Raw genomic sequence first — 15,465 nt, forward strand, 5'->3', positions numbered from 1 at the left:
TACAAAATGATCTTAATGGTGCTTGATCTGTCTTAGACGCTTCCGCTGTTTAACTTGAACTCCCATTAAATAAAAATTTCAGGGCCCCAGATGCAGTGATCTATTTCCATAGACAAACAAGGATCTGTGTTTATAAACAGTCAGTCTCCAAGATTGCAATGAATTGTGAAAGCAAAATAGTCTTTGCACTACTTGGTAGCTGAACAGCGGGAAGACTAGATAAATAAAGTAATATTAAAAACAACATTACAATTAAAAGGGTTTTTTCAGGACTTTTTCATGAACTCACAATTTTTCAAATAGGTTTGTAAACTATTTACTTTATATAGTGGGCCTTTTGTATGAAAATAACATATAGATTTGTTAGTAATGTTTATTGTATAGAGAAGTTTTATGTGCTATTGTGATTATCCCTATTATTCAGTGTACATTAAACACTGCTAATGCTAACTTATTCATACTACAGGGTGGGCCATTTATATGGATACACCTTAATAAAATGGGAATGGTTGGTGATATTAACTTCCTGTTGGTGGCACATTAGTATATGTGAGGGGGGGACGTTTCAAGATGGGTGGTGACCATGGCGGCCATTTTGAAGTTGGACATTTTGAATCCAACTTTTGTTTTTTCAATAGGAAGAAGGTCATGTGACACAAACTTATTGGGAATTTCACAAGAAAAACAATGATGTGCTTGAAGGAGATGAGGCAAACTTTTGTGGTTAACAAACAAAACCAACGCTATTGGTCTATTGGATAGATCCCACCAAGACTGTTGGAACACGAAAATTGATGATATGGTGTGGTATATGAAGTACAAAGATAGTGGGGCCATTCTTCATCAATGGAAACCTCAAGGCCACTGGATATGTGAAATTGCTACATGATGATGTGTTTCCCTCTTTATGCACTGAAGCTGGCACATTCCCTGAGTTTTTCCAGCAAGATGGTGACCACCACATTATGGGTGTCAGGTCCGAGCATTCCTAGATGAACAGTTTCCTGGAAAGTGGATTGGTCGTCGTGGGCCAGTTGAATGGCCCCCAAGGTCTCCCAATCTGACCCCCTTAGACTTTTATCTTTGGGGTCATCTGAAGGCAATTGTCTATGCTGTGAAGATACGAGATGTGCAGCACCTGAAACTACAGATACTGGAAGCCTGTGCTAGCATTTCTCCTGCGGTGTATATAGTAGTATATAGCAGTGCATACGGATACTGGAAGCCTGTGCTAGCATTTCTCCTGCGGTGTATATAGTAGTATATAGCAGTGTATACAGATACTGGAAGCCTGTGCTAGCATTTCCCCTGCGGTGTTGCTATCAGTGTGTGAAGAGTGGGAGAAGAGGGTTGCATTGACAATCCAACACAATGGGCAGCACATTGAACACATTTTATAAGTGGTCAGAAACTTGTAAATAACTCATGAAATAATAAAGTTACGTTAAAACCAAGCACATCATTGTTTTTCTGATGTTTGATGTGTCCCATGACCCTCTTCCTATTGAAAAAACAAAAGTTGGATTCAAAATGGCCGCCATGGTCACCACCCATCTTGAAAAGTTTCCCCCCTCACATATACTAATGTGCCACAAACAGGAAGTTAATATCACCAACCATTCCCATTTTATTAAGGTGCATCCATATAAATGGCCCACCCTGTATTATATGGGCTATAAAATTTTTTTTTTTTTTTTTTTTTTTTTTTTAAACAACTCTTTTTCCTGATCTTGCCATACACATGAATGGTTAGCAGAGCATGCATGTGTTCTTAATGAAAGAAGGTGGTGTAGGCTGCTGCCAGACCCCTCTGGCAGCTTATCTCCCAAACAACAAAAGTATTGGGCATCTAAAATCCAACATGTCTGATCCTTCTTTCCCGTGAAACGATCTGCTGGGAGAGTCATTGGAATATATAAAGATCTGTTGACTGATTTATGGAAACAATGGGTGGAAGAAACAGCATATGGCAACTTGTACAATACACTGAATAGAGCAGAAAAACAGATAACAAGTGCACCAATATATTGGAGTCTGACATGTGGAGTCTGAGGAATTGGTGACTTTGTGGGGTTTATGACTTATATAACTGGACATAGAAAAAGTCTGTAAACAATTTGGGTCATCTATGATTTTTGGCCCAATGTTAATGTGTTTTCCATAATGATACATCTTATTTGCCCATGATGGTTCACTGCAACCCACAGATACGCCGTCACTATGGATAACACAACGCAACACAACGCAACACGTCTTTTAACGTACAGTCCAAACAGACAACAGGGTGGAGTTTTGCAGAGAAATCTTTAGCTGGTTTGGGTTTTCTTCTCCCATAGAAGTTTTACAACCACCAATCTAGATAATAAGGCCAAGCATCACAGATGCACACGCTGTAGTTTCAGGCAGGAATTATCCCATAGTTTTAATCTGGTGGACCCGAGGAAGGCAAAATATTGTTCCAAAACTCAATGTCCTTTTGATAAGGATAATACAGCCGATTCATCCTGTACATCGTTCATGGTCATTCATGTACTGATTATACAGCAGCGCTTCCAAGACCCTTTTTTCTTTGGTTGGTACCCCCTGCTATTTGCAATATAGATCATGACACCCACATCATCTGCTTGGTGCCATCATCTACCTTGACCTCATGCTTTCTGTAGGTTCCTGTTCTACTTTACAAGTATTTATATACAGAGGATGAGGTGGACAACCCTATGTGTAGATCCTCTAGTTTCCATGTTAGAGAGGAAAAAGAACAAGAGAACCCCCCCCCCACCACCAAAGATATCCATTATGTGACCCAAGCAAAAAAAAAGAAAAAAAATGTTGAATTATTTTGTGGTTTCTAAAAATAAAACTAAAAATCCCAGCCATTTATCTGCTTACTCTGAAGACAAAATTGCCCTTAGGACAAACACGTAATTTTCTTTTCTAACATCTGCACAAAAAATACAAATCAGGACATGAAACACAAGGCTCGGAGATTCAAAGGCAACTTTAAGCACTGGGAGTAATGGTAAATTGTATTCACACACACACCATTTGCCGGGCTATATATCATGTGGTAAGAGCTTTTTCTATAGGTTTGCACATACAGGATCTGTCAGTCTGAAATGTATCCTTTAACACTAGATTTACTAACCACAAGAGAACATTTGGAGCTTTTTACATGTCAACACCTATTGAAAATCATACAAGTGTTGAAAAGCTTTTTACTCTCTAATAGAAACAGAATTTCCTTTTATTGTCTCTTATCTTACTGCCGTCTATAAAAACAACGATCCTAACTATAGACTAGTGTCGGCTACGTAGTCCGTCTTCCATTATAAGAGCGAGATGCAGATTAATGCAGAAACTGTCCTACCGATCTAAATGGGAATTTCACAAATCTATGCACATGTGAATTTACTCCAAAAGGGAACTTGGCAACGTCTTCAGATCTTCAACCCCTTGATGGTGCAGGACAAATAGGTTCATTCTGAACGGCAGGACATTTGGGCATTACATTGGCACAGCAACTTATCAGAAGCAATGACAAAATGCTTGGCTGTGATCAGGAGAGGCTCTCTGCAAAATGCTTTAGGGTCTATTCACACGGTGCGGAATTCTCTCTCAAATTAAAGCCCATAGACTTCTATGGGATTCCGCACTCCCACTCCCACTTCTGAATTTCCGCTTGCGGAAATTCAGAAGTGAGAGTGGGAGTGCGGAATCCCATAGAAGTCTATGGGCTTTAATTGGAGGTGGATTTCTGCAAGCGGAAATTCTGCCGTGGGAATAGACCCTTAGACTAGGTTCATACTACGGAATCTCTGGGCAGAATTTCTGCCGGAGATTTAGCCGGCGGCACTAAGACCGCACGGACTGCATTGCCGTCCCCATAGAAGGCAATGCATTTCTGGATGGATCTTTTGAGAGATCTGCTCAGAAATGCATTGACCTCTATGGGGACCGCAATGCAGTCCGTGTGGTCCTAGTGCCGCCGGCTTGATCTCCGGCAGAAATTCTACAGTGTGAACCTCGCCTTAGAGTTAACACAACTTCCATACAATAGAAAATAAGCTGACGCAAGGCACTAATGATAAATTAGCTATTGCATCTGGGGGAGTAGAAAACCAGAGACAAATAAAAAATTAAAAGAGGGTTATCTCAAGAGTGTGTAAAGGACTATTTACACAAAAAAATAAAAAAAGTTATAAAAACACTGTTTCTAGCCCAAACAGGGGTCTTCCTCAGGCTATGGATGTTACAATAAACAAACAAACAGGTAATAAAGCCATATAGCCATAACACAACACCCTCAGTAGACCATTTATTTTGTTTGGCATGACTAGGGGGGGGGGGCTGACACGGAGCGCCAGGACTATAAAGTGGCTCTTATCAAGCTAAATATTTATATTTTATAAGGAAATATTTCATCAATTAAGCAAATTAAGAAGGTGGTGAGTTATATCTATACAGCTTTATTACTTGTTTTTATTGGCTAAGCTTCTAGCCTAATAAGAGCCCTGTGTCCAAGTTTGATATACACAGAGCTATAGTGTACGGGCCTTAGTAGTCCACAGAACTCATTACTCTTGGGGGTATACTCACAAATGGAAGATTTGTTGTAGATATTTCAAAAAATCAGTTCCTTTCGGGTCTATAACTAACAAAAATACCCCCAGGAGGATCTATGGGCTACTAGAGCTATATAAACAACCTTTCGGGTCTATTCACACGTACAGTATTCTGCGCAGATTTGATGCGCAGGATATCAAGCTGTGTTCAGTTTACATTGAAATCTGCAGCAGAAAATCCTGCGCATCAAATCTGCACAGAATACTCTAAGTGTGAATAGACCATTAATCTTAAACTAAGCACCTGGTTTTTGTCATGTCCCATTTAGATACAATCACATACATGTCTGCAGATCTGCCGTGTATCTTAGGGTATGTTCACACTACGGAATTCCCGGTAGAATTCCGCGGTGTGAACTTAACATTAGTGTGAATGGGTCTCTGCGAGACCTGTGCACATTGTGGAATTTCAGCGGCGGACAATTCCGCCGCTGAAATTACTCCGCACAGTGAATGAACGTGTTCATTCTTTGCGCTGAAGTCTACGAGCACTGCATAGCCATCAATGGTGACAGCTCAGTGCCGCGGGGTCCTACTGCCACCGCCGGCTGCCAGGCTGAATCTCCGCTCGCTGAATTCAGCGAGCGGAGATTCCGTTCACACACTGTAGTTTGAACATACAATGAGTATATGAGATCACGAAAACATCAGACATGTCTGAAATATATGCAGAGGGAGAAAAAAAAACAGGGAGACAGAGGACAGCGCCTCGTGCATTACCCTTAGCACCAGAAAGTCCAAGGCAGGACAATAATGACGTAGACTCCATAGGGTGGTCGCTCACCAGAAATCGAAGAAAACAGGCATATCAACCCCTTAAGCTTACTAAGGCGAAGGTGGTGGGTAGTAGCAAGCTGCAAGCCCAAGGTCCAGATGGGACAGGATGGAATCTTCTCCCATAAACATGTAGAAAAGAGAACAGAAAAAAGATGGACCCTATGGAGGCGCTGCTCACGACCAAAGTATACAGCACAAAGGTATAGAAGAAAAAATGCCAAAAGGCACTGTATTTATTTGCTTCCAATAACGCGTTGCGGAGGGTATCTCCTCCTTCATCAGATTGACATATGGTATGCCAATCTGATGAAGGAGGAGATACCCTCCGAAACACGTTATTGGAAGCAGATAAATACAGTGCCTTTTGGCATTTTTTCTTCTATACCTTTGGGCTGTATACTTTGGTCATGAGCAGTGCCTCCAAAGATGTCTGAAATATGTGATGGAACATCAATAGAAGCAAAACAATACAAAAGTTACTTAACCTTTTACTTAGAGTATAAAAAGTGTTAAAACATTATCAGATAGTTTTTTTTGTTGTCCAATTTGGAGTTTACAAATTCTATACTAGGCAGCACTAAAAGGCAATCATTATACACTATTTATTTGCAGCATTTGTGCATCCCCGCTTCTCCCATAGGGCTGAATGGAGGTCGACAATCTTTAGCTGCGCAGAGCCGCGGTAGTGCTGGTCCCAGTGCGGGAGATTGAGGGGGGGGGGGGGTCGTGTCTGGTCCCCACGATCAGACATTTATTCCCTATCCCTATGGCTGCAGTACTCCTTTAAAGTTGATAAAAAGCTGTCAAGCCCCTCCCATAGGCTTGCATTGAGATCGTCAGTAATCATAGCCGGAGCGAACACGCTCCTGGGATTGATTTTAATGGGGTGCGGCGTTCAAGATCACGGGGGTGTGGGACCCCTGCGATCAGGCATCTTATCCCCTATCCTTTGGATAGACGATAAGATGTCTAAGCGCCGGAGTACCCATTTAACTGTAGGGTCACCCCCTTGACTTTAATGGGTAGCAAGAAAACCTGATTGCGGATTTTCCATTGCTGAAATTCCTTTTGCAGAATTCTGCAGTGGAAAACCTTAAAGGCTATGTTCACACACCAGAATTTCTGCATGGAATTCTGCATTAAATTTTGCATGAATTTATAGCCAATACATTTTAGTTGGATTCCACTGTCCCATTTACACAGTAGAATTTCTGCTCCAGAATTTCCGCTGCAGGAATTCTATTGAAGTAAATGGGCAATTACCCTATATACTCGAGTATAAGCCGACCCAAATATAAGATGAGGCTCCTAATTTCACCCCAAAAACCTGGGAAAACTTATTGACTCGAACATAAGCCTAGGGTGGAAAATCCCCAATGTCATCATCCATCATCCCCCCTCTCCCCTGTCATCATCCAGACCCTCCCCTCATCCCCCTCCATCATTATACAGACCTCCTCTCTTGTTGTCTACTCACCTCCCCAGTTGTAGCTCTGTCAATCCTTCCCTATTGCCTAACAGCCGTCCATCGTTGCCTATCTACGCTGCAGGGACAGTCGGGATTCCAGTGGGGAAGGTGAGCCGGTCCAGGCCATCCATCTTGATTGGGAGGGCCCTCTTCTCTGCTCCAGGTCGGCCCCGGACTAGTGATGCTGCATTGACGCCGCTATGCAGGGACACCCCTGACGTCACGGACATCTGCTGCGCACGGATGTCCCGGCACGTCGTCGTCAATGCAGCGTCACTAGTCCAGGGCCGGCCCGGAGCGGAGAAGAGAGCCCTCCCAATCAAGATGGACGGCCCGGACCGGCTCAACCTCCCAACTGGAATTCGGATGGTCTCTGCAGCGTAGATAGGCGACGATGGATGACCTGGCCCATCCCCTCACCACCCCCACCGGTATGCCTGAAGCAATTTTTTTTTGTTCACTTGAGTATAAGAGGGCGTTTTGAGCACGAAAAATCGTGCTGAAAAAAACTTGGCTTATACTTGAGTATATACGTTAATTTCTGCAGAATTTTTAAAATATTTTCATATCAACTGGTGCCAGAAAGTTAAAGGTATGAAAGGTGTGAAAGGGAGTCCCTTTTAAATGAGCATGCAGTAATGTTAAAGGGAACAGGCAGAGGGAAAGCGGCACTCTGTTAATTTAATTTACTTTGGGAGTTCTCAGCAGGTTTGAAGAAGTAGATTAATAATTGTGTGGGTTATTTGATTTGGTGTGAATTGTTACATGATGCTGGAAATGAAATGAAAATAAAGAATAAAAAAAAAAAAAAAAAAAAGTTAAACAGATTTTTAAATAACTTTTATTTAAAAATCTCAATCCCTCCAGTACTTATAAGCTGCTGTATGCACCAGAGGAAGTTGTGTAGTTCTTTCCAGTTTGACCACAGTGCTCTCTGCTGCCACCTCTGTACAAGTCAAGACCTGTCCAGAGCAGGAGAGGTTCACTATGGGGATTTGCTTGTACTCTGGACAGTTCCTGACACAGACAAATGGCAACAGAGAGCCCTCTGGTCAGGCTAGAAAAAACTACACAACTTCCTCTGGAGCATACAGCAGCTGATAAGAACTAAAAGGATTAAGATTGTTAAATAGAAGTAATTTACAAATCTATATATCACTGCAGCAAAAGTATTAAAACGTAACTTTTAATCTAACTATAAAATGAATAAGCCCTTTCACAGGGGTAATTCATTTAATAGATTAAAAATGACGTTTTAATACTATTGCTGCAGTGATATATATTTTTGTTCTTGCATGGTATTTGGTGGCATCTTTTTATTATTTTTTTAATTATTTTTTAATTTAAAAATCTGTATAACTTTCTGGCACCAGTTGATTTGAATAAACAAAACATTCCGCAAGAATACCCCTTTTAGACAATAAGCAATCTTCTGAAATTTCTTAAAAATATATAAATATTGAATGTCATTAAAACTAGATACCACATAAAGCAGGATACTAAAAACAAAAAGGTGTTCCTAGAATCTTCACACAAAAGGTCAAAATTCTTAAGAAATCTAAAACCACAGTAGTCATTTTCCATACAAAGAACAAAGCCAGCACCTGTTTGTTATCCTGAAAATAGGTGTCCTCAATGTGTAATGTTATACTTCCCCTATAGCATATACCATAATGCTGAAAACAATGCATTGTGGGAAGTCAGTATGAAGAAGAGCTGAGCCATGCAAGTGAATTTCCACAAATACAAAGAGCAGCAGGTTAAAGAGGTTATCCAGGAAATTTTTTTTTTAAATATATATACACCATATATATATCTCAACTGGCTCCAGAAAGTTAAAGGGGTACTCCGCCCCTAGACATCTTATCCCCTATCCAAAGGATAGGGGATAAGATGTCAGATTGCCGCGGTCCCGCTGCTGGGGACCCCCGGGATCCCCGCTGCGGCACCCTGCTCTCATTACAGCACAGAGCGAGTTCGCTCTGCACGTAATGACGGGCAGTACAGGGGCCGGAGCATCGTTACGTCACGGCTCCGCCCCTCGTGATGTCATGGCCCGCCCCTTTCAATACAAGTCTATGGGAGGGGGCGTGGCAGTCGTCACGCCCCCTCCCATAGACTTGCATTAAGGGGACGGGCCGTGATGTCACGAGGGGCGGCGCCATGACGTAACGATGCTCCGGCCCCTGTATCACCCGTCATTACGCACAGAGCGAACTCGCTCTGTGCTGTAATGATAGCGCGGTGCCGCAGCGGGGATCCCGGGGATCCCCAGCAGCGGGACCGCGGCGATCTGACATCTTATCCCCTATCCTTTGGATAGGGGATAAAATGTCTAGGGGCGGAGTACCCCTTTAAACAGATTTGTAAATTACTTCTATTAAAAAATCTTAATCCTTTCAGTACTTATGAGCTGCTTAAGTTGAGTTGTTCTTTTCTATCTAATTGCTCTCTGATGACACGTGTCTCAGGAACCGCCCAGTTTAGAAGCAAATTCCCATAGCAAACCTCTTCTACTACTGAGACAAGCAGAGATGTCAGCAGAGAGCACTGTTGCCAGACAGAAAAACAACAACTCAACTTCAGCAGCTGATAATTATTGAAAGGATTAAGATTTTTAATAGAAGTAATTTACAAATCTGTTTAACTTTCTGGATCCAGTTGATATAAAAACTAAAGTTTTTTCCTGGAATACCCCTTTAATTTATAGGGGCAAATCCTCACCAAACAAAGCCAAATTTACAGTTAATTTACAGCAAATTGATGTTTTATTTCTTTTTCCTTATTGAATTTAAAAATTCAAAACAAATCCATGCATTGTCTTTAGGAGAACCTGAAAAGATATAGATTTAAGGATCCACACTGCAGGATTATTTGCGCATGGAAGTTTCCTGCTGCACGTGGATGCCATTTGCTAAAATCTCATCCCCCTGTTATGTAAACTGCTGAGGATTTTCCGTGCACAAGTCCACAGCTTTTCAACTACAGATGGACATACCCTAAGGCTATGATCAGATGGCAGAAATTATGCATAGATTTGTGAACTCCACGGCTTCATTAATTTGGCTGAAATTCTGCATCTTTCAGAATCTATGTGAAATTTGAGCAGAATTCATGCTGAATTTCCGCATTAATCCACAGTGCACGTAAAAAAGTGCCTTGATTCATTGCTAAAGTTAAATTCCGCCCAAAATTTGCATTTAATGGAGGAAAAAAAAGGCCAATTGACTTCAATGGGCTTCCAAAACCAAATTCCTCAAAAAATATAAGACATGACTTATATTTTTGCAGAATGTGTAATTTTAGCTGCAGAACATCTGCAGGAAAAATGATGCTGTGTGAATTGGACTGCAGAATCCCACTGTATGAAACACGTACAGAATTTCCATGCAGATTTCAATGTGGATTCTGCCACGTGAACATAGCCTAAAGGCTCATTCACACGGACGGATACACAGCGTATTTTACGTTGCAAATCCGCCGATGATGGACCCCTACAGTGTGTCTTGGATGTACCTGTTCGGAGGAATGCGTGTGTGTGTGTGTGTACACCGCGCATGAGCGGCGACTCACAGCAGTGTGTCTGATCGTAGCATCGTATTGCCGCTCTGAGCAGGCACATCTGAAACAGCACTGTAGGGTCCATCGGCGGATCTGCAGCGTAAAATACGCTGTGGATCCACTCGTCTGAATGTAGACTAAATTTTCGGCAGCAGCGGGAAATACGCTGCGTATTCCTTGCTCACTATACACACAGGGCTTTCTGGCGGCAGCCCTATGTGTGTAGTGTGTTTTGGAGGCGGGGCCATGTGCCGGCGTGTCTGTGAAGCGCGGCTCTGCCTCCAAAACTCATTGCACACACAGGGCTGCCGCCGTAAAGCCCTGTGTGTATAGTGAGCAAGGAATACACAGCGTATTATATTGTATATTATAGTGTATAGTGAGCAAGGAATACGCAGCGTATTATATTGTATATTATAGTGTATAGTGAGCAAGGAATACGCAGCGTATTATATTGTATATTATAGTGTATAGTGAGCAAGGAATACGCAGCGTATTTCCCGCTGCCGTAAATTTTGCGTACATTGCGTATACGCCAGGTGAATTCACATATATTGGATTTTTTCCAGACATTACTGTGACCGTCCCATTCATCTAAACAAGGCTTACAGAAATCCATGTACTTTCTGCCAGATATATGGAACTGATCTTCATTTGTAAAAAATTTCTGCAACAAATGTTCAAATCTGTGAAATGTACAAATGTGTGGAAATTTACACCATGTCCTCCTGTAAGTGACGACTACCATGTGTTTTACTGTGAATTGCTACAGGTTTGTAATGTGGTCCCTAGCTGCCAAGGTGTGTCTTACAAGTACAAATTAATGGCCATTCCATGTCGTGTACCTCTATATGCTAAAATTGTGGCTTACTCCACTAGTAGCCAAGTGTACGGAGATGTTCTGCCATAGAAATAGTGCACCAAGTAAGGACAGATAGGTACATATAGCAACTGAACAGAGAGAAACTGCTATAGGTCAGTAGGATTAGGCTAATCTTACACTTAAAGGGGTACTCCGGTGGGAAATTGTTTTTTTTTATTAAATCAACTGGTGCCAGAAAGTTAAACAGATTTGTAAATTACTTCTATTAAAAAGCTTAATCCTTCCAGTACTTATCAGCTGCTGTATGCTGTCTGACCACAGTGCTCTCTGCTGACACCTCTGCCCATGTCAGGAACTGTCCAGAGCAGGAGAGGTTTGCTATGGGGATTTGCTCCTACTCTGGACAGTTCCTAAAATGGACAAAGGAGTCAGCAGAGAGCACTGTGGTCAGACAGAAAGGAAATTTAAAAAGAAAAGAACTTCCTGTGGAGCATAACAGCAGCTGATAAGATTTTTTAAATAGAAGTAATAAAAAAATCTTTAACTTTATGGCACTAGATGATTTAAACAAAAAGGTTTTCCACCGGAGTACCCCTTTAATACACTGACAAAATTCTGAGGATTCTGAATAGATCAATCAAATAAACATTTATCATACTCAAAGTAACAATGTAAACTGACCACAGAGCAGTGGAATGTAACACGAATATAGACAGTAAACTGCTAGCAAAGGTAAAAACAGGATGACACTTGCCTTGAAAACACTATTTCTTTAAATTCCGTCTTTAATTTCTTTGCTTCACCTCTAAGGTCTGGTAAGAGATCAGCTCAAGGCTTGAAATGTCTTTAAATTTGTAAGTGAACATGGTTTCCCCAAGCGGAAATTCAGAAGTGTGAATGGGAGTGAAGAATCCCATAGAAGTATATGGGCTTTAACCCCTTAAGGACGCAGCCCTTTTTTACCTTAAGGACGCAGCTCTTTTTCACCTTAAGGACGCAGCTCTTTTTCACCACTGTCACTTTAAGCATTAATAACTCTGGGATGCTTTTACCGAATATTCTGATTCTGAGATTGTTTTTTCGTGACATATTCCACTATATTTTGGTGGTAAATTTTCATCGTTACTTTCATCCTTTCTTGGTGAAAAATCCCAAAATTTCATGAAAATTTTGAAAATGTAGCATTTTTCTAACTTTGAAGCTCTCTGCTTGTAAGGAAAATGGATATTCCAAATAAATTTTATATTGATTCGCAAATACAATATGTCTACTTTATGTTGGCATCATAAAAAAAACTTTTTGAAAAAATTAGAGGGCTTCAAAGTAGAGCAGCAAGTTTCAAAATTTTCATGAAAATTGCAAAATCTGAAGGGACAGATGTTACAGAAATAAAACTCCCAGCATGCCTGGGCAGTCTAGGCATGCTGAGAGTTGTGGTTTTGCAACATCTGGAGGGCCACCGTTTGGTCACCACTGTATATAGTGGTCTCCAAGCTGTGACCCTCCAGATGTTGCAAAACTACAACTCCCAGCATGCCCAGACAGCCTTTGGCTGTCTGGGCATGCTGGGAGTTGCAATTTGGCAACCACTAGGAGGGCAGCAGTAAAGATCGCTTTACTGCTGCCTAACTCCCCCCCCCCCCCCCCCACCGTCGGCTCCCTACCTGCCCCGTGATCTCCACTGGAAGTCTCCGGAGATCAGAGGTCCCCACGCCATCTTCTTTTCAGGTACAGACCGCCATCTTTTCCCCCCGTTCTGCCCGACATCAAGGGGTGGGCAGAGCGGGGGGGTTTCCATGGTAACCCCCTGTCATGCGCTGCCATTGGTCAGAATTCATTTCTGACCAATGGCAGGGGATAGGAGGAGATCGCAGCACTGCAACCTTGTGCCTATCCCTCAGGATGATCACCAGAGACCCGATCAGCCCAGAATAGCAGAAAATCGCATGTCTGAATTGACATGAGATTTTCTGCGATCGCCGACATGGGGGGGGGGGGGGGCTGCTGAATTATTCCAGCAGGCATCCCGGTCCCCAACCGGCTAGCGGCGGGAACCGGAGTTCCCACGGGCGTATGCATACGCCATACGTCCTTAAGGATTCGTGATGCAGGGCGTATGCATATGCCCCATGTCCTTAAGAGGTTAATTTGAGGCAGAATTCTGCAAGCGGAAATTCAAAAGTGTGAATGGGAGCGCGGAATCCCATAGAAGTCTATGGGATTTAATTTGAGGTGGAATTCCGCAAGTGGAAATCCTGCCGTTTGAACAGACCCTTAAGGTGCTTCACTCCCAGTCTCACGTCGACCTCTCACTTGCAGCTTAATAATAAGTCTATGGGGATGTCCAGAGTAGCTGGACAGAAATCAGTTGCACTCCTGGTTTTGGCTAAAAAATACTGACCAAAATACTGTGTGTGAACCTGGCCTTAAAGCGGCGATTCACTCACAGCATTGGCATCACCGAGAACCAAAAAAGATGATAGAGCTTATTATTTCATATTGATCCTCCTATAATTATATTAATGAGATACAGTGATCCCTCAACTTACAATGGCCTCAACATACAAATAGTTTCAACATACAGTGGTATTCTCTGGACCATTGTAACTTGAAACCAGACTCAACATACAATGTCCAGACAGTCCAGATCTGTGAAATGTGTCACAACTGGAGGAACTGACCAATCAGAATGGGCATTTTACTGGTAAATCACCTGTATTACTGAAGCGCATGCACTGACTGGTGTCTGGTAGCGCCCCCTACAGTACAGGGGGGAACTACAAGTTCTGTACTCTTTACCCGTGCCAGGGTTAGCTGCTCCTTTGGACACCAAGTAAAGGTGGCTCCATTTGGGACACTGTGTGTACTGTATAGGACCCTGAAGAAGCTCCTGTCCTCTACATAAACCATTGTTTCCCAACCAGGGTGTCTCCAGCTGTTGCAAAACTACAACTCCCAGCATGCCCGGACAGCCAACGGCTGTCCGGGCATGCTGGGAGTTGTAGTTTTGCAATAGCTGGAGGCACCCTGGTTGGGAAACACTGACATAGACAGTGATTTACAGCTCCCAGCAGATCTTTCTTACTTTTATATGTAAGGATTTGCTTAATCTATATTACTCATCTACTTATTTTTCTTTAATCCTCACTTTTTCCTTTTTTTCGGATGACATTTTGGTGGCTACAGAACCAATTACCAGGTTTCCATAGAGTTCTGGTCTCAACATACAATGGTTTCAACATACAATGGTCGTCCCGGAACCAATTAATATTGTAACTTGAGGGACCACTGTATTTGCTTATACAACTCATTTACTTCTCTGAGTCTCCACGCACAAGTCTCGCACCCCAGTAACACTTTTGACATTGGTATTCACATAGTAAGCGTCTTACCTTGGGCCTGCCTGGGGGGGGGGGGGGAAGAGTTCTGAAAAGCAGCTGTTAAGTTTCCACCGATTCCAAACTTCTCCGGCTCCTGTTGCTGCTTAAATCCAAGCGTCCACCAGTATTAAGATGTTTTTTTGCTTATGTTCCACGCCAGAGATCTGTTGCGTTTCTTCTTTTCCAGTAAGAGCCAAGTGTATAGAGCACAGATATGGGAGGCAGCCGGCTCGCTCAGGGCTTCGCTGGAGAGTGGATTCCGAAAAAAGGTGTTTTCACCCCCTAGTTTGGTTTTGCCTTTTTCCCAGCAGCTCACAAGGTTCCTTTCTGGGTGGGACCCACTGCACTAGTTTTATTGTAGCCCAGGGTGAAAAAAGAAATCACAGTGAAACTTTAGACAGATGGGACTGGAGGCAGCGCTATACAGAGTACACAGGAGAATGAGGAAGTATTACTACAGAGAGGAACACTGTCCTCATCCCAGGGACTAACAAAACAAAGGAATCGCAGGACTACTGCCGTGTTGTGATTATTAGCACCATCTGAGGAGATGCAACAATTCACTCCAACAGACTATAATAAACTATATAATAAAATATTTATAGAACTTTAATTTATATATCAAACCGAACAATACATTAAACGGTTAGCCAGGATTAGAAAAACAGAGCTAATTTGTTCCAAAAACAGCATCACTCCTGCCCTCAGTTTGTGTGTGGGATTACAACTCAGCTCCAAACCATTAAATGGAACTCCGCCACCTAGACATCTTATCCCCCTATCCAAAGGATAGGGGATAAGATGTCAGATCGCGGGGGTCCTGTCGCTGGGGAC

At 42.4% G+C, this 15,465-nt stretch overlaps 1 protein-coding gene across 2 annotated transcripts in view; it reads right to left on the reverse strand.

Annotated features, from left to right (window-relative positions):
• The window catches only part of PAPLN (papilin, proteoglycan like sulfated glycoprotein), a 90,553-nt gene extending 75,502 nt beyond the window's left edge, over positions 1-15,051 (reverse strand). For both annotated transcript variants that reach the window (XM_056547069.1, XM_056547064.1), the window contains exon 1: positions 14,644-15,051. The gene's annotated coding sequence lies outside the window, so the exon portion shown is untranslated. The remainder of the gene's footprint in view (positions 1-14,643) is intronic.
• Between the last annotated feature and the right edge of the window lie 414 nt (positions 15,052-15,465).

The sequence above is a fragment of the Hyla sarda genome, chromosome 11 (assembly GCF_029499605.1).
Source record: "Hyla sarda isolate aHylSar1 chromosome 11, aHylSar1.hap1, whole genome shotgun sequence".
NCBI lineage: Eukaryota > Metazoa > Chordata > Amphibia > Anura > Hylidae > Hyla > Hyla sarda.